This window comes from Schistocerca americana, chromosome 7, assembly GCF_021461395.2.
Source record: "Schistocerca americana isolate TAMUIC-IGC-003095 chromosome 7, iqSchAmer2.1, whole genome shotgun sequence".
In the NCBI taxonomy this organism is placed as follows: Eukaryota; Metazoa; Arthropoda; class Insecta; order Orthoptera; family Acrididae; genus Schistocerca; species Schistocerca americana.
This window is the reverse complement of record NC_060125.1, coordinates 495,141,978-495,164,171: the sequence shown is the minus strand read 5'-3', so window position 1 is coordinate 495,164,171 and position 22,194 is coordinate 495,141,978.

The window sequence follows — 22,194 nt, the reverse complement described above, 5'->3', positions numbered from 1 at the left end:
TTTCGACTCTTGCAACTGATGTGTGCGGTTTTCAGCAAATTGTAGAAACCCTTTCGCTCCATGAATTATATCTCTCCTGTCTTCAATATTCCAAAGAATGCAGTTGTTCGTTGCAGAGTAATAATGTAATACGCAACCAAGAAACGCACAACACTAAACACATAGCAATGCAACTAATTAAGGGTGATACAAAAGTACATTGATGTCGTTACATTGCCAGCCTAGCGTCGATTGGTTGGTCTACTCTTGCATTAAGGAAACCCATGCAAGAGTCAGATAGCGACCGACTCATCACCAGTAAACCCACACGTATTTCCGTGTGCTAGTGTCAACGAGTAGCTAACACCGCGAAAAAATCAATCACTGCAACGAACAGCGCACTACTGAATGCAAGTTTGAGGCGAAAAGTTGGCATTAGTGTTGTCAACAGCGAATACTTTGAATGAATGAAACAAGTCACACAGTATTTACCTTCGATATCTGCACTGTTATGGAGGCACAATATTTTCAGTGCAATTTAAATACAGAGAAGAGAAGTCATAAGAAATCACGCAATGTACAATCGTTCTACATTGAAGAGCCAAAGAAACTGGTACACCTGCCTAATATCGTGAATGATCCCTGTAAACCAGGAGAAGTGCCTCAACACGATAGAAATTGACTCGACTAATGTCTGAAGTAGTGCTGGAGGGAACTGACATCACGAATCCTGCAGGGCTTTCCATAAATCCGTTTGAGTACGAGGGGCTGGAGATCTCTTTCTGAACAGCACGTCGGAAGGAATCCCAAAAACCTTCAATAATGTTCATGTCTGGGGAGCTTGGTGGCCAGTGAAAGTGTTTAAACTCAGAATGTTTCTGGAGCTAGTCTGTCCTGCTGGAATTGCCCAAGTCCGTCGGAATGCACGTTGGAAGTGAATGGATATAGGTGATTAGAGAGGATGCTTAAGGACGTGTCACCTGTCAGAGACGTATATGGACTACCAGGAGTCCCATTTCACTCCAACTGCACACGCCCCTCACCATTACGGAGCCTCCTTCAGCTTGAACAGTCCCCTGCTGAGACGCAGGGTCTATAAATACATGAGGTTGTCTCAATACCTGTACACGTCTATCCGTTCGATATAATTTGAAAAGAGACTTGTTCGGCCAGGCAGCATGTTTCCAGTCACCTCTATGAGGGGGAAGATTTGTCTGATGTGACAGAAAAAGGAACAGGAGTCGATTTAGAAGAGACAGTGGATCCAATTAATTTAAGGGAGCTTTGGAGGACATAGGATCAAATAAGGCAGAAATAATTTCTTAAACCATTCTGGGAAGTGACAACCACAAGACGACGTTGGTGTGTAGAATGTATGTCTCTGGAGACATACCGACTTGCTTTCGGAAAAATATCATCAAGAGAATTCCGAAGACTGCAAGACCTGAGAGGTGCAAGATTTATCACAGGATGAACTTAACAGTTGAAGTTCCTGGAATAATTAATGTACAGAGGAATGGATAAGAAAACTGAGTATGGGCTAGCTGACCACCAGTTTAGCTTTACGAAAGATATTGGTACCAGGGACACAATACTGAAATTGCGGTTGGTTTTGGAAGCAAGACAAAAAAATTAATACACGTTCATAGGATTTGTTGATCTGGAGAAAGCGTGTGACGATGTAGAGTGCTGCAAGATGTTCGAAATTCTGAGGAAAATAGAGGTGAGCTGTAGGGAGGGACGGGTTATACACAATATGTACAAGAGCCAAGAGGAATAAAAAGAGCGGACGGCCAAGAACGAACGGCCCGTATTAAAAAGATTGTGTGACAGGGATGTAGTCTTTCTCGCCTACTGTTCAGTATGTACATCGAAAAAGCAAGGATTCATATAAAATAAAGTTTCACAGATTCAAGAGTGGATTTAAAATTCAAGGTGAGAGGATGTCAGTGATGCGACTCGCTGATGACATGGCTGTCCTGTATGGAAGTGAAGAAATATTACATTATCTGTTGAAGGGAATGAACAGTCTAACGAGTACAGGGTATGGACTGAGAGCAAATCGAAGAAAGATGAAAGTAATGAGAAGTACCAGAAATGAGAACGGTAAGAAACTTAAATGCAGGATAGATGGTCACGAAGTAGATGAATTTAAGGAATTCTGCTACCTAGGCAACATAATAACCAACGATGGACGAGGCAAGTAGGACATCAAAAGCAGACTAGCACTGGCAAAAAGGGCATTTCTGGCCAAGAAAAGTTTACTAGTATCAAATATAGGCTTCAATTTGAGCAAGAAGTTTATGAGAACTTATGTTCGGAGCACGTCATTGTATGGTGGTGAAGCATGGACTGTGGGAAAACCGGAACAGAAGGGGATCGAAGCATTTGAGATGTGGTGCTACAGACGAATGTTGAAAATTAGGTGGACTTATAAGGTAATGAATGAGGAGGTAGCACGCAGGATGGAGAGGAAGGGAGCGTGTGGCAAATAACGGAATGATTTCGACGATGCTAGAAGGAGTTGTAGAGGAGAAAAAATGTAGAGGAAGACAGGGAATGGAACACATCAAGGAAATAATTAAGGACGTAAGTGGCAATTGCTACTCTGAGATGAAGAGGTTGGCACTGGAGAGGAATTCTTGGCGGGCCGCATCAAACCAGTGAGATGACTGATGACTCAAAAACACAAAATCCGTCAAGAGTGCATGCAGACTTTAATGCTATTTTCGTGTTTTGGTTAACTGTCGAAGAGAGGGGAGATGGTCAAGCATGGCACCAAATACTGGTTTCTTACCTATTATTGACAAGAATACAGCTGATCTCACAGTGCCTAGGCACCAGCGGTTTCAGACGTCATCATAGCACGAGGCACTACAGCAACTGTGGAACTGAACCCAGAATATGGATGAACAGTGTCGAGATTGTATGAGTATACAAAATGTCTCCTCTAAATTCAGATAAAAGAAGTGATTAAAATTTCCCTCACTTGCTAGAATAATACATATTACTTCCACGTCTAGTTCGAAGGCAAAAGCGTGTTGCAGAGAAAGTTTCGTACGTGTGTATATAGGTGTACATTCAGAACTAGTGAAGAAAGTTTTAGAACAGTCCAAAGAACGATTTACCGAAAACGAAAAAAGTTGCGATTTGCAGCTTGTAACTTGGTTATAATCTTCAGCATGTCAAGTTCCGGCTACTGATTAATATGAATATTAAGAAAAGCATCACAGCATTTGTTTCAGTTGCATTTATGAAGCCACAAACTGTTTCATTCTGTACGAAAATGCTCAGGTGACCTGATGCCCAGGCTACAAAAAACAGAGGTGTCGAAAACTCATGGGATAATGATACAAAAAAATACATATGGCTTATGTACGCCGGCTATAAAAGGGCAGTGCATTGGTGGAGCTGTCATTCCTACTCAATTGATTCATGTGAAATGGTATCAGACATGATTATGGCTGCAAGACGGGAATTAACCGACTTCGAACATGGTATGTTAGTTGTAGCAAAACGCATGGGACGTGCGATTTCGAAAATTGTTAAGGAATTCAACAGTCCGGGATCCACAGTGTCAAGTGTGTTATCAGAATACCAAATTTCAGGCATTACCTCTCACCACAGACAACGCAGTGGCCGACGGCCTTCACTTAACGACTAAGAGCAGCGCGTCCGCATATAGTTGTCAGTGCTAACAGACAAGCAACACTGCATGAAATAAATACAGAAATCGTTGTTGGACATACGACGAACGTATCCTCTGTGACAGGGTTGCAAATGTTTACGTTAATGGGCTATGGTAGCAGAGGACCGACGCGAATGCTTTTGCTCACAGCACGACATCACTGTAGCGCCTCTGCTGGAATCGTGACCATATCGGTTGGGCCCTAGAAAATCGTGACGTGGTCAGATGGGTCCCGATTTCAGTTGGTAAGAGTTGATGGTAGGTTTCGATTGTGGCGTAGACCAGACGAAGCGATGGACGCAGGTTGTCATCAAGGCACCGTACGAGATGTGGGCTTTACATGAATGGACTGGGCCCTCTGGTCCATTGCATGGAAATACTTATGCCGGTTACTGGGAGACCATTTGTTGCTAAACAACGATGGAATATGTACGGATAAAAATAAACCATTTTTCTTCGGTTCACAATTGTTCACTTACTCTGAAGACAATTTTGGCCAGTTCGAACGAATGATTTGGCCACCCGTATCGCCGACGTGAATCCTATCGAACATTTGTGGTACATAATCGAGAGGTCAATTCCTGCACAAAATTAGGCACCGACAACACTTTCACAACTACGGACTGCTGCGGAGGTAGCTCGGCACAACATATCTGCAGCGGACATCCAACAACAAGTTGAGTTGATACTACGTCGTCCTGCTGCACTACGTTGGGCAAAAGGAGGTCCAACACAATATTACAAAATATCTCATGACTTCTGTCACCTCGGTGTATGAAAACTAAAATAAAACTACGTAGGTCCCGAGATCTTTTCATCAATGATCTATGTTGTAAATATGCATACTGAAAGAACAAATGAAAATTAGTGCAAAGACCAGGGTTCGAACTTGGGTCTCAAGCTGACTACTCAGATGCAGTAACCACAACGCTACCCTGATACAGTGTCTACCGTATGAACGGGAATTTGGATTGAGGATTGATGCCTGCTAAGGTAGTCTGCGCAGATGTGCATAACCACTGTGCGAGGGTTGCGTAGTGGTTAGTGCATGGGCCTAGGGAGTAGGAGAGCCTGGTTTGAATCCCACACTTGGTATAAATTTCAATTCGTCGTCTCAGTCTGCATATATACATCATATATGCAGCTCTAAAACGAATACTTACCAGCGGTCTTCTCAAATAATACTATGCTATAATAAACACAATTAGCAGTACCTGAAGGCTACAGATCAACCAACCATAATCAAAGAAATTAAAAATGTTAGTTGTAGTATTCCAAAATGTACCCTTTCATGTTTTATCAAGGGATTACGAATGTAAATTCATGACACTGAAACGTTACTGCCAGTCTCTGGCTACTTTTACAAAGAATGTTTTGAATATTCGCTGTAATAGCTATGTATCATATATTATGTGCTTATATCTAGGTGAACTGCAAGTCGGCTGATGATATGGTTTATTAAATGAACTTTTAATAACAGCTGTTGTGAATTTCTTAACGTTGATCATATGGTCGTTGAATTTTATCTGCATGAGAGGCTAACAGTGCAGTCTCATCATGGACTTGACACTTGTTCATATAGGCTTCATTCAAAAGTATTTCTTTTTTACCTCTAGGGAATCTGAGAACAGTTTCATGGCATAAAATCTCCTACTCTAGCTTACCACTGTCCTTCCATGTTCTAATAGAAGCTGTAGCATCAATTGGTGTAATAACGTCGGTTGAATGAATCTTTCTCAAAACAAAGTAACACGGTAACTGAAACTTACTCCCTTTTCAACATCATCAGCGACTATCATATAGCCGTTAATACAATAGCCACATCTATTCTCAGGGTTTCCTACGTACGTTTGAAATCTGGGGTCTTCTGGTTGTGAGTTTTAGAGATTAAAATGTATTATTTGTAACTGTCCTGTAAGTTTTTCCTTAGTATACAGGGTGGTCTATTGATAGTGACCGGGCCTAATATCTCACGAAATAAGAATCAAACGAAAAAACTACAAACAACGAAACTCGTCTAGCTTGAAGGGGGAAACCAGATGACGCTATGATTGGCCCGCTAGATGGCACTGCCATAGGTCAAACGGATATCAACTGCGTTTCTGTAAATATGAAGCTCCATTTTTTATGAAATATTCAAGTAGCACGTAATGAAATATGAATGTTTTAGTTGGACCACTTTTTTGGCTTTGTGACGGATGGCGCTGTAATAGTCACAAACGTATAAGTACGTATTATCACTTAACATTCCGCCAGTGCGGACGATATTTGCTTCGTGATACAATACCCGTGTTAAAATGGACCGTTTACCAATTGCGGTAAAGATCGATATCGTGTTGATGTACGGCTATTGTGGTCAAAATGCCCAACGGGCGTGGGCTATGTATGCTGTTCGGTATCCTGGACGACATCATCCAAGTGCCCGGGCCGTTCGCCGGATAGTTAAATTATTTAAGGAAACAGGAAGTGTTCAGCCACATGCGAAACGTCAACCACGACCTGCAGCAAATGATGATGCCCAAGTAGGTGTTTTAGCTGCTGTCGAGCCTAATCCGCACATCAGTAGCAGACAAACTGCGCGTCGATCGGGAATCTCAGAAACGTCGGTGTTGAGAAAGCTACATCAACATCGATTGCACCCGTACCATATTTCTATGCACCAGGAATTGCATGGCGACGACTTTGAACGTCGTATAAAGTTCTGCCACTGGGCACAAAAGAAATTACGGGACGATGTTAGATTTTTCGCACGCGTTCTATTTAGCGACGAAGCGTCATTCACAAACAGCGGTAACGCAAACCGGCATAATATGCACTATTGGGCAACGGAAAATCCACGATGGCCGCGACAATTGGAACATCAGCGACCTTGGCGGATTAATGTATAGTGCGGCATTATGAGAGGAAGGATAATAGCCCCCATTTTATCGACGGCAATCTAAATGGTGCAATGTATGCTGATTTCCTACGTAAAGTTCTACCGGGGTCACTATAAGATGTTTCACTGCATGACAGATGGCGATGTACTTCCGACACGATGGATGTCCCGCACATAGCTCGCGTGCGGTTGAAGCGGTATTGAAAGCATATTTCATGACAGGAGGATTGGTCGTCGAAGCACCATACCATGGCCCGCACGTTCACCGGATCTGACGTCCCCGGATATCTTTCTGCGAGGAAAGTTGGATAATTGCTATCGTGATCCGCTGACAACGCCTGACAACCTGTGTCAGCGCATTGTCAATGCATGTGCGAACATTGCGGAAGGCGAACTACTCGCTGTTGAGAGGAATGTTGTTACACGTATTACCAAATGCACTGAGGTTGACGGACATCATTTTGAGCATTTATTGCCTTAATGTGGTGTTTACAGATAATTAAAAAAAATGGTTCAAATGACTCTGAGCACTATGGGACTTAACATCTATGGCCGTCAGTCCCCTAGAACTTAGAACTACTTAAACCTAACTAACCTAAGGACATCACACAACACCCAGTCTTCACGAGGCAGAGAAAATCCCTGACCCCGCCGGGAATCGAACCCGGAAACCCGGACGTGGGAAGCGAGAAAGCTACCGCACGACCTACAGGTAATCACGCTGTAACAGACTGCGTCATCAGAAATGATAAGTTCGCAAAGGTACATGTATCACATTGGAACAACCGAATAAAATGTTCAAACGTACCTACGTTCTGTACTTCAATTTAAGAAACCTACCTGTTACCAACCGTTCGTCTAAAATTTTGAGCCATATGATTGTGACTATTACAGCGCCATCTACCACAAAGCGAAAAAAGTGGTCCAACTAAAACATTCATATTTCTTTACGTACTACACGAATATGAAATAAGAAATGGGGGTTCCCATTTAGAAAAACTCAGTTGATATCCGTGTGCAGAGCCATCGAGCGGGTTAACCATAGCGCCATCTGGTTTCCCCCTTCAGGTTAGACAAGTTTCGTTCTCAGTATTTTTTTCGTTTGGTGCTTATTTCTTGAGATATTTGGCCCGGTCACGATCAATGGACCACCCTGTATAATTATGTTTGACGAGTATCTTATGCATATGAAGATTCTAGAATTTTTTACATTACTAATAAAATGGTCACATGTTTATCTCTCCAAGTAACTAATTACTAATGGAGAATTTTTTTCTTTTGTAGTGGAAAAGAAATGAAAGTACATCGTCTTCTAATTCGGAGCTAAATATTATGACGTATCAAGGGATAAAAGCTCTACATCACCGTGGTTAAGAAAAGACTTACGAATTATCATCCTTACGCAGTAGTCGTATAGTAGATTTTTTATATCAAAACTTGATAGAAAAAACTACCAACCGTCTACGTATGCGAGATAACATTATCTATCACTGAGCGTCAAGCGAGCTGAAATGAAAGAATCATTCCAAGGCCGTAAGCGCTCTAACGAGACCAAAGATAAAGCGTGCAAAACGTGCGGAGCTAACAGCGATGCATTCAAAGTGGCTGTAGATCCTCGAGGATAGCTGCTAAATATGTAATTCAAAGGCATCATCCCTCACACGTTTGCAGAACGAGCAACTGTGAACATCAGACATATATGAAGGCCCGAGATGGCGATCGATACATGCTGGTCACATATAAGTACTCCACAAAGCACTCTCACAACGAGTGCATCTTTACTGCGTCCCGTTTTAGTGGCACATGAAATTTTTACAACTTTACGACCTATAAATTTTCACAGTTACAAGAGCGACCAATATGAAAAAAACGTTGACGGAGTTAGTACTCACACAACTGGTACTGAAAATTTCAAAATTAATATAAATCGCTGTTAGCCTACGAATATTGTAGTATACATACACTGAAGAGCCAAGCAAACTAACGCGACTAATGTCGTGTAGCGCTCTCGCGAGCACGCAGAAGTACCACAACACGATATGGCATGGACTCGACTAATGTCTGAAGTAGTGCTGGAGGGAGCAGACACCATGAGTCCTGCAGGGCTGTCAATAAGTCCTTAAGAGTATGAGGGGGGTGGAGGTCTCTTCTGAACAGCAGGCTGCAATGCTGTCCATATATGCTTAATAATGTTCAAGTCTGAGCAGTTTTGTGGCCAGCGGAAGTGCTTAAACTCAGAGGAGAGTTCCTGGAGCCATTACGTAGAAATTCTGGACGTTTGGGGTGTTGCATTGTCCTGTTGGAATTGCCCAAACCCGTTGAAACGCACAAAGCACATGAATGGATGCAGGAAGTTTACATACTTGTCACCTGTCAGAGTCGTATCTAGACGTTTCAGAGGTCCCATATCACTCCAACAGCACAGACCCCACACCATAAAAGAGCCTCAACCATCTTGAATAGTTCCCTTCTGATATGCAAGGCCCACGGTTTCATGAGGTCTACTCCATACCCGTACACGTCTATTCACTCGATACAATTTGAAATGAAACTCGTCGGATCGGGCAACACGTTTCCAGTCATCGGTGTTGACTGATCCAAGTGAGACATAAAGCTTTGTGTCGTGCAGTCATAAAGTGTACAAGAATGGGCCTTCGGCTACGAAAGCCCAAATCGATGACGTTTTGTTAAATGGTTCGTACGCTGACACTTGTTGGTGCCCCAATACTGATATCTGCAGCAATTTGCGGAAGGGTTTCATTTCTGTCACGTTGAATGGTTCTCTTCAGTCGTCGTTGGTCCCCGTTCTTGCAGGATCTATCTCCGGCGCAGTGATATCGGAGATTTGATGTTTTACCGGATTCTTGATACTCATGGCACACTCGTGAAATTGTCGTACGGGAAAACCCCACTTCCTCGCTACCTCGGAGATGCTGTGTCCCATCCGTTCCAGATAGGGTTGATAGAAGAGATAGAGAACAGCAGCGCGCTTCGTTACAGGATCATCGCTCCTGCGCCGAGTTACACACCACGTTCAAACTCACTTAAACCTTGATAACCTGCCATTGTAGCAGCAGTAACCGATCTCACAACTGTGCCAGACAGTTGTTGTCTTATACAGGCATTGCCGACCACAGTAAGGTATTGTACCTGTTTACATGTCTCTGTATTTGAATACACATGCCTGTACCAGTTACTTTAGAACTTCAATGTACAATAGAAATTTGCTTGTGTTGGTGACATATTTACTGCCTAATTCGGTAGATACAGATAAAGATAACTCATACCTCTAATTTGTCCTAGTATTTTGTGAGTATTTTCATTAAAGGAATGCGAACGTCGCCCTCCAGACGCTAACCTACTACCGTGACGACACACGAGATAGACGGAACAGTCTCATTTTCGGCTTCAGAAGGAATGACGAAAATGACGTGAGGAAAGTATATTTCTGTTTATGGTTGAATAAGAGGACTGCTCAGTGCATTCCATTCAGCGCATTTCTAAGTGTCTGACAGTAGTCTGGGTCACTATCACATCATTTTCTTCTTTAAGCTATTTTCGTTCTCGCTAAGTAAATCTCAGTATGGAACTGTTGAAAGAGGGGTGCTATTTTCTCAGTTTTAGATGTGGTAGTCGGAGCCTTCCTCGGTAAGAGTGAGGGAGGAGCCATCCAGCCTATGTAATGTTTCCGCAACCAAAGGAAAAATTACAACGGCAAGATTCAGGAAATGTTGGTATACTTTTACATTTATTGAACAAAAAATATTAATGTGTGACGCATACATAACTAACCAAGCAAGCGTGGGAAATAATAATGTAATCGCCGGCCGAAGTGGCCGTGCGGTTAAAGGCGCTGCAGTCTGGAACCGCAAGACCGCTACAGTCGCAGGTTCGAATCCTGCCTCGGGCATGGATGTTTGTGATGTCCTTAGGTTAGTTAGGTTTAACTAGTTCTAAGTTCTAGGGGACTAATGACCTCAGCAGTTGAGTCCCATAGTGCTCAGAGCTATTTGAACCATTTTTAATAATGTAATTAGTTTTTCGAAATCTGCAAGAAAAATTGATCCGTTATAGTGCGCACGTATTATATTACCCCATTCAAAACAGAAATAAATGATTTTATATTTGCAATATGAATGGAAACTTACATTTTTTTCTTTGATAGATATTCCAACTTACATGACCCCAGTACTAGGCACCAAGATAGAAATCCACCGCATTATTCATTAGGTTGAAAAGCACCATTAAGTGACTATGTCCCGTGTGAAGTTTCTTCATCATTCCTGCTCCATTATCGACATCTTGACGACAAATACGAAATTCGATGTTTAATGCAATCCTTTCTACCCAGAAACAAGAAAAGGGCATTTTCCAGATGGACTTTGCGGCAGGACCAATGTAACAATCACATTGAAATTGTATGCAAAATTTTGACGGACAAAGAGAGATTGGAATGCTGCGAATTGCGAATGAATCACATTTCTGAACTATTTTGCCTTCGTGACACATATTGGCAATTCGTCTCCAACTTCACTAGTTAATTGGCAATCCTCTTGCCAATTATGAGCTACTCCTCCGTTTCGGTGAAAACATTATAATCTGGCGTGGAGGGCTTTATTTGACTGTCTATTGTATTCAACCAGCGAACTGCACGTTTTCGATCCGTCCGCGTATTCTCTAGCAAATTCGAGTATCCGATATCAGGCTGGCAGCGGACAACAGCAAAACAAGCAGCTGAACAACGCAACAGAAACGTTTCACACGCGAGCAAACACATGGCGGGCTAACGTTAGAGTCTGTGTGAGCATTCAACTAACTCTGTTTATTCAGGAAATTTATAGAGGAAACCCCTACAAAAGCAAACCAGAAAGCTGACCCCTTGTTGGAGAATGTATTATTTGCGACAGCCGCCCAAAAACATGAACGTATGTTTGTATCAAGAGCTGTTCCCTTACGACATTGAGAAGCACACTTTACCTTGTACATTGCTTAGTCAAAATAGTAGCCAGCACAGTCACTTAAATCTAAGTTTTCGAAGTACTTTAGCGTCACGCATTGTACAGCCAGCATTTCGTATACTCCGATCATTTCGATAAAAGATGTTTAGGAATGTTAATTTAAAGTGTATTACTCAGCTTCAATGGCACTATTATAGATAAACACCGATAATTTACATGATATGCGATACTACCTTTACTTTATACACATTTATTGCACTAGAAAACGCTGCTTTTATATGCTTCACGTGTCGTTACTGTAGATACCAGTTCTAGGTGTATTTTTAGTATTTACTATGTCACAGAGGTTATTCATATCTTCTGGTATATATCTGCGTCCACATGACTATACTGCAATTCATATTTAAGTGACTGACAGAGGCTTCGTCGGGCCACCCGCAAGATATTTCTCTACTGTTTCACTCTAGAACAGCGCTCGGGAAAACAACAATTAAATCTTCCCAAACGAGCTCTGCTTTTTTTATGCTATTTCGATGATCATTTTTCTCTCTTTCCACAGCATTATCTAAGCGATCGTTCCAGTTTAAGTTATTCGTAACTGTAATCCCCAAGTTGTGGGTTGGATTGACAGCGATTTGGTTTGTGTGATTTATCGTATAACAGAAATTCAGCAGATTTTTTATATATATGTGCATGACTTCATACGTTTCATTATTTACAGTCAAATGACGCTTTTCACACCATGCGGATATCTAGCCTAGATAATTTTCTAAACGGTTTTTAACTTCTGATGACAAATTTCTTTTTTTTTTTTTTTTTTTTTTTTTTTTGAGTTATCACTCTTTTGAGCGATTTGATGCGGCGCACCGTGAATTCTTGTCCTGTGCCAATCTCTTCATCTCAGAGTAGCACCTGTTCTCCATTATTTGGTGGATGTATTCCGACCCCGGTCTACAGTTCTCTCTAGTACCATGGCATATGTCATAATGTCTTAACACATCTCCCACCGTTCTACCCATTCTTCTTGTCAGTGTTTTCCTAGTATTCCTGTCCTCTTCATTCTGCGTCCAGCCTCCTCATTCACTATCTTATCAGTCCACCTAATTTTCAAAGTTCTTGTGTAGCATCACATCTCAAATGTTTCCATTCCCTTCTTTCTCGGTTTTCCCACAGTCCACGTTTCACTATCACAGAATGCTGCGCTCCATATGCACGTTACCAGAAATTTCTCCCTCAAATTAAGGACTATATTAGATACTTGTATACTTCTTTTGTGCAGAATGCCCTTTTTGATAGTGCTAGTCTGCATTGATGACTTAACGAGACAATGAATAATAGTATCACCTGCGAACAGTTTAAGAAGGCTGCTCAGATTGACTACTAAATTGTTAATATAGATTGCGAACGTCAAACGGCTTGTTGAGGAACGTCACACCCAATGTTTCGTTGACTAACACCAACTGTGAGCTTCGTGATGGCAAATAACGAATCCAGAGGTACAACTGAGGCAATACTACACAGGCAAGTAATTTGATTAAAAGTTGCTTGTGAGGAACGCTGTGAAAAGTCTTACTTTCAAACAAAGAATCTACATCTACTAAAAGAATTAAATGATACTTTAAAGTCATAAAAAACATTGAAAACCAGGCTTTTCCTACTTCAACAGCAGCATCAGTTAAAGCAAAATCATTATGTCGACCACGAGACACAGATGGACCATGCTGAACATGTCACCTCAGCTACATCAACGTTAATAATCTTAACAGCTCGCGCCAGAGATTAAGTCCCGCCCTTGGACGGATGCGGACTAAGAAAATTTAGATTTCGTGTCCTGCTAGCGCGGCAGTGTTATCAGCGGCCAAGCGTTTTGCAACTGCTTACGCAATCAATGTGAAAGGAAACACAGAGGACAGGAGGCTGTGTGTAAGCAGAGATACGAAAGAAGAAAAAATCGCTTCTCAGCTTTTGACAAGATCAGTGTTTCTTTATTTGTCAGTCTGTTACGTCTTCTGTGTACAGGTTCCCGTTGTGGCCTTGTGCTGTTAGCGGCTGATTCCACAGATCTATACTATTATACACAGTTATGTCATCTACCAAACTGAATTTCGAGTCAGTGCCACAGTAAATATAGATACAGAATCATCTTTCGAAAGCTTACACATACGTCGGGTCCTTACAAGCAAATGTCTGTCAATTAAAAAGTTAGCAGAATGATCATTTTACGTAGCGGCATACGACTGAATTACTATAACAGTCCCGTATGATGTAACATCACGAGGAGGTAAATCCTCCAAGCTAAATTTTCTTTGCACACGTCTTGAACAAGGCGCACTTACTCCACAGTCTAACTCCCGTCATTACGTGCATTCTTATGTGTGGAAACTTCAATTTCCATTGCTTAATCTCATGATGATGTTACATTGTGATGATATGATGAAGATCACAAGAAACTGATTTGTAGCGTCAGTGACCAGCCAGACACTGGTACATCGAGAACCATTCACTACAGGTGATTCACAGTATATTTTGTTAGGGAGAGGGTTGGTGGGCATCGTCGTCGAAGGGCCCAATGGATTTAAATGATGATAGGAGACATAATAAATGCCTTAGATTTAAGTGAGAAGTTAATTTCAATTAATAGTAGCAAAACAAGCAAAGATAGGTAGGCCGGCATCTGTGGACGAGCGGTTCTAGGCGCTTCAGTCTTGAACCTAGCAACCCCTACGGTCTCAGGTTCGAATCCTGCTTCAGGCATGGATGTGTGTGGTGTCCTTAGATTAGTCAGGTTTAAGTAGTTCTAAGTTCTGGGGGACTGATGACCTTAGATGAAGTTCCATAGTGCTCACAGCCATTTGAACCACTTGAAAGATAGTTAAATGTCATGTGAAATTAACCCATTAAGAAAAGCGTAGGCTAGATGTTGTGTGCGCAAATAACATGTTTGTGGCGGCCACTCTTGCCTCCAGTGTGCGAGAGGGATTAGTTTTCCAGTAGCTACTTTGGTGCGGAGACAGAGATGGAAGGGCAATTTGTACTTCATTTAGTGACTGTTGGCTCAGTACATCAGAACAGTAGTCGTTGAGGTTGTGCAACCACTGTCCCACAGGCAGCGTGCGTCGTCCTCCGGTGAGATTCTGGGGAAGAGATACAGCGCCTGGCAGCGGCGACGCTCTTGCTGGCCCAGCAGAGCATCAGCTATGGCGTGGCTGGGCCTAATGGCTGGGTAGAGCGTAGCGCGTGCTGATTGGCCGAAAACCTGCAGGTGCTCTAACTCAGGACCCTCGGAGGCCGGCTGGTGTGACACGCAATGGCAGGCCCCACTGGGAGGTTTAAACCGTCAGACCTGTCTAGTGGCTTTGGTTGAAAGAAAACGCTGCCCAATGAGGGCTAGCAAGATATAAAAGTACATTCTACTAATTACTGGCCAGTAGACAGCGGCTGGATGCTGGATTGATTTTGATTCCTATTTGGCTGGCTTCATCTGAACACGTTTGACCTATTGTTCCAGTGAGTGTGGTGGAACTGCCTGCTACTTCAGGCGTTAGTCGTTATTGTAGAATTACTGTTGTTTAGTTTTCTTGAGTGTCATATGTTAATTGCTAGAAGGTAATCCAACATGAGCTTTGAGCCGTGTGGGCTCGATACAGTGCCGATTTCCTCCTTTTACGGTCGTTTCTGTCTCTTCACTTTGGAAGTCGCGAGTGGCGCCCTCGCTAACGATGTGATGCGGGAGGGCTTCGTGATGAGTGAGGGCGGTGAGGAATGAAGTTCGTTTTGGAATTGCGAGCGGTGCGGTGCATTTGATGGTGTGGAGAGCAGCGGTCAAGCCTAATGACGATGGATCGTGTGGTTCATAAGCGATCCCTATTCGTCCCACCAAGTGGTTTCTGTTAGTGGGAATCCTAGCGTAATTTAGAGCCGACAGCTACCTGGAGTTGTTTTAAACTGTTCGAAGGCCGCGCAGGTGGGCCAGTATCTTGACGCCCTAAGCCTTCAGGAGTGAAAGAACGGCCCTAAGCTGCCCAAGCTAAGTGAACTGCCTTTGCCTCCCGCCTCTCTTCCTCTTTCACCTTCTGGTGGGTTTCCTGTTACCTTCACGCATGATCAAACCCACTACAGTAAATTTATTTGCTATAACTGTTTACTGAAGGCTGCTGCCTTGCCTTTCCCTTCCTCCCCCCCCCCCCCCCCATCATTTTCAAAATAGTTGGTTCTCATTTATTTCGTTTCAATGTATGAAAGTAGCTTTATAATTAATGGCAGCTGCGTATGAAATAATATCCTAAATTAATGTTGTGAAGTTGTTGTTGTTGCTGCTGTGGCCTTCAGTCCGAAGAATGGTTTGATGGGGTCTCCATGCGACTCTATGTTATGCAAGCCTCTTCATCTCCGAATTACTACTGCGACGTACATCTTTCTGAATCGGCCTACTGTACTGGTCTCCGTCTAGGATTTTTAACACCCACATTTCTCTCCAGCCCCAAATTGGTGATCTCTTACTGTCTCAGAATGTATCCTATAACGCGGCATCTTCTTTTGCTCGTGTTCTGCCACAAATTCCTTGTATCCTCTATTCTAATCAGTACCTGTCCATTCATTACGTGATCGACCCATCTAATCTTCATCATTCTCCTGTAACACCACATTTCTAAAGCTTCTATTCTCTTTTTATCGCCCATTTTTCACGTCTATACATGACTACACTCCAGAAAAATACTTTCAGAAAACACTTCCTAACACTTAAACCCATATTTGGTGTTAACAAATTTCTCTTCTTCAGAAACGCCTTTCTTAACATTGACAGTCTACATTTTAATTCCTCTCTACATCTGCCAGTGTCAATTATTTTGCTGCCTAAATAGCAAAATTCATATACTACTTTAAGTGTGTCGTTTCTTAATCTAATTCCCTTAGCATAACCTGATTTAATTCGGCATATTCCGTTATCCTTGTTTTGTTGTGTTGATGCTCATCTTATATCTTACTTTCAAGACGCCGTCCGTTCTGATCAACTCCTGTTCTAAGTCCTTTGTTGTCTCTGACAGAATTACAATGTCATCGCGAAACCTCAAAATGATTATTTATTCTCCCTGAACTATAATTTCTACTCCAAACTTTTGTTTCGTTACCTTTACTGCTTGTTGAGTGTACACTTTGAATGACATCTGGGATAGGATACAACCCTGACTCACTCACTTTCCCGGCACTTTCTCGCTTTCATGCACCTCGACTCTTGTAACTGCCATCTAGTTTCTGTAAAAGTTGTAAATAGCGTTTCGCACCCTGTGCTTTACTCCTCCTACCTTTAGAACTTCGAAACGAGTGTTCCAGTCTACATTGTCAAAATCTTTCTCTTTCACAAATACTATAAATGTAGGTTTGCTTTTCCTTAACGTAGCTTGTAGGATAAGGAACAATATTTCCTCCCATGTTCTACATTTCCTCAGAATCCAAAGATATCTTCCTGAGGTTTGCTTCTACCAGTTTTTCCATCCTTCTGCAAAGAATTCGTGTTAGTATTTTGCAACCATGCCTTATTAAACTGATTGTGCGGTAATTTTCATATTTGTCGGCAACTGATTTATTTGAAATGGGAATCACTACATTCTTCTTTAAGTCTGATAGTGTTTCATGTGTCTCATACATCTTGTGCACCAGATGGAAGACTATTGTCATGGCTGGCTCTCCAAAGGCTATCGGTAGTTCCTACGGAACATCGCCTATCTCGGGGCCTTGTTCCGACTTAGATATTTCAGACCTCTCGTAGTACCAAATCTTCTATCTTTGTCTACGTTCGCTTCCCTTTCTAAAATATTGTCATCAAGTTTACCTCTCTTCTGTAGACCTTCTACACACTCCTTCCATTTTCAGCTTTCGCTTATTTGCTTAGGACTGGTTTAAAATACGACCTTATGATTATCAAACCGCTGCTTCTCTTTTGCCCACCAAAGGCCTCTTGAATTTTCCTGTAGGCGGTATCTATCTTTCTACTAGTGACATACGCTTCTAAATCCTTACATTTTTTCCTCTAGCCATTCCTGCTTAGCCATTTTGTACTTCCTGTCAACATCATTTTTAATCGTTTGTATTTCCTTTCGCCTTCTTCATTCTGCGCTTTTACATTTTCTCCTTTCATCAGTTACATTTAGTATCTCTCCTGTTATCCCATGATTCCTACTAGGCCTTGTATTTTTACCTATTTGATCCTCTGCTATTTCATCTTTTAAATCTATCAACATGTCTTCTACTTTATTCCCCCTCTGCTCTAGTCAACCATTGTCTAGTGCTCCCTCTGACGCCCTCAACAACCTCTGGTTCTTTCAACTTATCCAGGTCCCATCTCCTTCATTTCCTATCTTTTATTCAGCTTCTTCCATTTTAATCTACAGTTCATAGACAACAAATTGTGGTCAGAGTCCACATCTGGCCCTGAACATGTCTTACAAGTTGAAATATGTGTTGCAGCCACATGTGGTAAGCGTTGCTTCACGCAGTGGAGAATGGCAAAACAGAGGCACGCTGGCGACCGAGGCATTGCGAAGTACGCAGGCACAGAAGATAGACTTGCTGACAGCAGCAGGCTGACGCTTTTCCGCACACAGACCGAGCGCCAAGCGAAGCCTGGAGAGTGCTGAGTAAGGGGAAGTGTGGCCAGCACGCTAAGTTACACTGCAATATACAGCAGGAGTAATAACAAAAAGCTACCACCGAGAGTAAAAAACGTCCTCCTCCGAGATATAAATTGTGGAGAGCAGGCAGCAACAGACAGAAGACATTAGGAAGCACTTCGGATCTGAGGACAGAAGTGGTCACTGTCCAAATGTTCAATCTTCATAGATGACGATTCCGAAAGTCTGTTTCAGCTCACAGGAGTCATCTGTTCACCGCCAGATGTCAACTCCAGCTCTGGAGGTCGGCCCAAGTTCAGTCGGCGTCATGGCTGGCCAACTACAGCGAGCACTTCCAGCAGGACCGGTCACAGCGCGGTCTTGGTCACAGGCGCCACTGGGGACTGAAGCCCGGAATTCACAGCAACCCGGCCCGGCGGAGCGTGGTCCGTCCATGACGCAGGTGCAGGAGGTGTCGGCAGCTAACTTCACGGCGACGAGTTCATCTCAAACACAGGGCTTCTGGCTTCAGCGGAGCACTGGTGGCCTGAGTCACCCAAGTGCGATTAGCAGCGCGCGTTGAGCGCATTGTCAGAGAATCTAACAGCAGCAGCCAGGCGGAGGGATCCGCAGGGCTGGGCAGCGACGACGAAGGAGAAATTGTAAAGACAGTTCAATGAATAATTGTAAAACTCCACATCGTCTCAGTCTTTGGCGCACCCACTGTGTCTGCTGCTAACGAGTGGTGCAGAAGCCATAAAAAGTGGTGTCAGGCGCACCCACGCCACGACTTTGACTAGCACTGTGCAGAGCAACCGAGAAAAAAATGGTTCAAATGGCTCTGAGCACTATGGGACTTAACATCCGAGGTTATCAGTCCCCAAGAACTTAGAACTTCTTAAACCTAACTAACCTAGGGACATCACACATATCTATGCCCGAGGCAGGATTCGAACCTGCTACCATAGTGGTCGCACGGTTCCAGACTGAAGCGCCTAGAAGCGCTCGGCCACACCGGCCGGCGCAACCGAGAAACACCGAATAGGGTGAGTCCAGCAGCTGCCTTCACCCAATGTTTTCTGAGTAGCTAGACATGTCGAGGGTAACGTTAAGGGATGTGAGAGTGTCAATTGAAAGGCCTAGCAGCCCTGTTGACTTATGACAGTTTCATAGAAATGATAGTCACGTTAACTTAGTACCATCTAAAAGTGTAGTGTGTGGATTAACAGGTCACGCCGCTCCATGCGATAAATTTGTACCAAGCACTTGTGATGTGTTCGGCTTCTATGGTCATGTAACGGGGCGATGTGGTACGTCTAGATGCCTTGCCATTAGACGTGCTAGGAATTAACTTGCTTCTGGGTAAAACAATTTTATTTTTGAGAGGTGAGGCATGTTGTTGTTGTTGTTGTGGTCTTCAGTCCTGGACTGGTTTGATGCAGCTCTCCATGCTACTCTATCCTGTGCAAGCTTCTTCATCTCCCAGTACTTACTGCAACCTACATCCTTCTGAATCTGCTGAGAGTATTCATCTCTTGGTCTTCCTCTAAAATTTTTACCCTCCACGCTGCCCTCCAATGCTAAATTTGTGATCCCTTGATGCCTCAGAACATGTCCTACAAACCGGTCCCTTCTTCTTCTCATGGAAAATGCCAGAGACACGTGCAACCAGGACAAGTGACGCCGTAGTCGCATTGACACAGCAAGTTAAGATACCGATTAAAGAAAATAAGTTGTAAAAGCAGCACATGCAGGGGATGGAGCAACAATTGTTGCAAAATACTCAATCAGGCTCGGGAAGCGACAGTGTAGAATGCAAGGGTACTGTCTTTTCCGGTGTGGCAGATTGTTCAGAAGCTAATTTGATACCTTCCTTCTCAGGTAAAACATCACAGGATGTGAATGTTTTCATTGGTGACATACGTAGTATGGCTAGACTGTGTGGCTGGTCGGATGAAATATGTCTGGAAATGGCAAGGTTACAGTTAGTAGGTGACGCAAAGACTTATGTGACACACCACGAACGGTTAAACGATGCTACTACGTCCACAGAGTTGGCTGAGGGATTATTGCAAAGGTTTAGAAAAAAAAACAGTGCCACATTTTTTAGAGAAAAATTGGGGAGGATGATGCAAAAAACGGGTGAAACGGTGGAAGAATTTTCAGACAGAATCAGGAGAACGAATGCGCACACTTATGAGTTAACGCAAGATGGGAGTGCAAATGAAGTTATATTCAAAGAAGCAGATAATAGAGCTTTAGACGCATATTTAAGAGGGTCTCGCCAGATTTTTCACGCCGGATAGGGATGGAAAATCCAAGTGATTTAGCAGCAGCATTTGCAGGAACTGGATAGCGCCACTAGACGTCGCAATGACAAGAAAATTTTTTAGTCTTCCAAAGAGTGTTGCCATTGCGGGAAGCAAGGTCATTTTAAGGGACAATGTCGGGAACCGCAGTGTTTCAATTGTCAGAAAATATGGCATAAGGCACTGCAGTGTTAAGCCACGAAACGGGTTAATGATACAGCAGGTAAAAAACTGCTAAACGAAAAAGGGAGTGTTTCTGCCGTCGAGAGGCATTCCCAGTAAAATGAGGTACACAGAGAGTGCACGAAGAAGCGGACTGTAGTTTGATGGTTTGGATAAAAGATAAGAGGCGAAGAGTTTTAGTGCATACTGGAGCGCATGCATCAGTTGTCAGTGTGGACCTCGTGGGCAAGAAAGGATTGGAAGCTCCGAGCTACAGATTGCGTGCAGTAGGTGTTAAAAAATTAGATTCACTAGGGACAGCACTGCTCAAGTTTAAGATAGAAAATGTGTGGTTTCGGGAGAAACTGGAGGTGTTGTCAACTGTGGGACAGGGATTTTCAGCGATACTTGGGTTGTACTTTCTGATTAAACATCACGCCAAAATTGATTTTTCGCAACATACGCTGGAAGTCGATGGGAACTTGTTCTCAATGGGTACAGCCGTTGCAAATGTTTCAGAGTCGCAAGGTGGACCGATTGGGAAGGTGGTACCAACTAAACTGCATACAAGTGCATTAAAGGTGATTTCGTGTGACAAAGTACGAACAGGTACAGGAAAGTTGACCTGGGTACCGGTGGATGGCTAAATGGGTCAAATGGCTCTGAGCACTATGGGACTTAACATCTGTGGTCATCAGTCACCTAGAACTTAGAACTACTTAAACCTAACTAACCTAAGGACATCACACACATCCATGCCCGAGGCAGGATTCGAACCTGCGACCGCAGCAGTCGCGCGGTTTCGGACTGAGCGCCTAGAACCGCTCGGCCACCGTGGCCGGCTACCGGTGGATGTCTATGTGCCACAGCAGGGGTAATTCTTGGTAGAGCCACTAGTGAGTAATGAGGTTTTAGACGAAAAGCATTGCTTTATTCGTAGCTGTGTATCACGGGTAACGGACATAAACGGGCAGTTTATGAACCCAGTGAGTTTAGATAACTTTGGGCGGGATGATGTCGATCTGCCGAAGGGATTAGTAATAGCCACAGCAGAGTTAATGGATGAAGAGGACATCGATAGTTCGAGGCGAGACTATGATGTAAAGCAAACCGTTAGCATGTCTGCACTTCGTGACAAGGTAAATCATTTGAGAGGATATGATCATTCTGATATGGAAGCATTATTACTATAGTATAAAGCATTGTTTGAAGCACCGGTTACGTTACCTGCTACACCGATAACACAGCATCATATTCCGACAGGGAATCACGCTCCGTTGTAACCGTAAGCCATACAGACTACCGAAACAATTACAACCAGTAGTAGAGCAATTAATAGAGCAACAACTGGAAGATGGGATAATGCGGCTCAGTAATAGTCCTCGGTCTAGTAGCGTGGTCCTAGTTCCGAAGAAGACACCGGTCGGGTCGAAAAAATTTCACTTTTGTTGCGATTAAAGACATTTGAATGAACGGACAGTGGCGGACGTATATCCGATTCCGAATATCACAGAAACGTTAGACAACCTAGGGCAGTGTAAATTTTTCTCCACTATGGATTTGCGAAGCGGTTATCACCAGACTGAAGTATGTCCGGAGGATAGGCAAAAAA